General features: G+C 53.1%; 1 protein-coding gene across 7 annotated transcripts in view; it reads right to left on the bottom strand.

The window, feature by feature from the left end:
• Nucleotides 1-1,955, bottom strand: part of LOC110309455 (zinc finger MYM-type protein 5) — a 21,366-nt gene extending 19,411 nt beyond the window's left edge. For 4 of the 7 annotated variants that reach the window (XM_021182119.2, XM_029469055.1, XM_029469056.1 and 1 more), the window contains exon 1: nt 1,550-1,676. The gene's annotated coding sequence lies outside the window, so the exon portion shown is untranslated. Of the gene's footprint in view, nt 1-747; nt 1,512-1,549; nt 1,677-1,807 lie in introns of those variants that run through there. The other 3 variants (XM_021182118.2, XM_021182121.2, XM_029469053.1) reach the window with 2 other exon arrangements.
• Between the last annotated feature and the right edge of the window lie 127 nt (nt 1,956-2,082).

The raw sequence follows: 2,082 nt of genomic DNA on the forward strand, positions 1-2,082 counted from the left end.
AGCCACCATGTGGTTGCTGGGATTTGAACTCTGGACCTTCGGAAGAGCAGTCGGGTGCTCTTACCCACTGAGCCATCTCACCAGCCCCTCTTCTGGACTTCTTGAGCACTGCAGCCAAGTGGCACACAGACATACATGAAGCAAAACACCTGTATGTGTAACATATAATCTTTTTAAAACTGAAAAACAAACAAACAAAAAGCCCTTGTAATTCATTTGTCATCTTAAAACATGTCAGTAATTTAAAAAAATATTTAGTCTTTATTTTAAATAACTGTTTAGTGTGAGCTGAAGAGATGGCTCATTGGTTAAGAGCACTGACTATTCTTCTAGAGGTCTGAGGTCAATCCCAGCAACCACATAGTGGCTCCCAACTATCTGTAGTGGGGTCTGATGCCCTCTTCTGGTGTGTCTGAAGAGAGCATTGGTGAAAACATTTTAAACAAACAAACAAGCTTTTTCAAAAATAAATAACTGCTTAGTGGTTTAAAAATACAAGAGCAGAAAGAAATCTCCTAGAAAGGAACACAAAAATGTTAAGTGCACAGCAACTTATGACTAAGAACATAGTCTTATTTAGGATTCTGAGAAGACAGCCATGTTAATAGTACCCACTAACACACTACAGATCACACTGGCTTGGCTTTCTCAGCAGAAATCACTCAGGCAGCAACTCTTCACTTCGACAAAATAGAAAACAGTCTATCCTAGTAGCTTTAAGCAGGAAAGCTATGCAAAATGACTCACAATGGACATGTTTTCCTTATTTCTGTCAAATCCTTCACCAGAGTAGCTTGAAGATCCTAGTATAAAAGGCAATTTACAAACAAACAAACAAACAAACACCCAACACACACACACAGAGTAAACATCAACAGCTTGGAGGTAGCACCAAACCCTGAACGCCAAAGGAAATAAATAAGTCAAGGTGAAGTTATTCCCAAGCTATTCTACCAACCTTCTCCAAATAAACAATAGATCAACTAAACGACAGCAGGCCAAGCTCAATATGTTCTTTCCAGTTTCAGAATTATGAATAGAGCGCGCAGCTGAGTCGAAGAGTAAATGCGTCCTGGAAGCTAGAAAGGGATTTGTATTCTCCTAAGTAGTTACCACTCAAGTACCAATCCGACGCGGGAGAGGTTCAACAATTGGGTCTCATTTGAGGCAAGCAGTTGATTAGGGCCTAACTCCTCAGTAGCCCGCGACAGGCACCAGGTCAGCCATTAGAAACTGGCCCAAATAAGACTAAAAGATGCGACAGACCGACCAAAAAAAAAAAGAGAGAGATAGAAAACGCCGCGGGACGTAAGCGGACGCCCCTTAACACGGAAAACTTGGGGTCTCGGTTGGATGGACAGGGTGGGAGTGCGGCCCACGGGCGGGAGGGCCAAAGGGCCCTTCCCCCGCCCGCCCGCCAGCTCGCAGCACAGAAAGGAAAACACTCTTCGACCTCCGGCCGCCGCTGTCCACACCCGGAGGCTCTCGCGCTCCCCGCCCCCGGCGACCGCCTCACCCAGCCAGCCCTGCCGCGCCCGCGCTCCCTCACCCCTCGGGCCGCACGCGAAGCCGCCCTGGACATCAGCGCGGCCCCCAGCGCACCCTCAGGCCCCGACGCAGCGGCGGCGACACCGGCCGCCGCGGGCTGCTAAGCCCGGCTCGGTGGGAGGCTCCCGACGCTGCCCTCACCCATCTCCGCCTCCCCAGTCGCCCCCGCCTCCGCCTCCTCCTCCCGAGGCTGCGCTGCTCCCAGCCACCCCCACTCTCCGCGGCCCTCGACAGGGAAGACGGCGGGGAGAAGCCTCACCCGGTTCTGGCTGCGGCTCCGCGGAACGAACCTCCCCTCCCCCGGCCCACCCCCCTTCGGCGACACGCACAACTCCGCTCGGTCCAGTCCCGGCTTTAGCGCTGGTGAGGAGGAGGCAGAGGAGGCGGCCGCACGGCGGGGCCCGGGGAGGCCCCGCCCTCCGCACGCTCATTGGCTGCTGGCGTGGGCGGCACGGAATGCCTCGGGCAGGTTCCATTGGCCCAGTCGGCCTTCTTTCAGGACCCTCCTCGGTGAGGTAGTCACGGCGGCTGTCC

Source organism: Mus caroli, chromosome 14 (genome assembly GCF_900094665.2).
Source record: "Mus caroli chromosome 14, CAROLI_EIJ_v1.1, whole genome shotgun sequence".
In the NCBI taxonomy this organism is placed as follows: domain Eukaryota; kingdom Metazoa; phylum Chordata; class Mammalia; order Rodentia; family Muridae; genus Mus; species Mus caroli.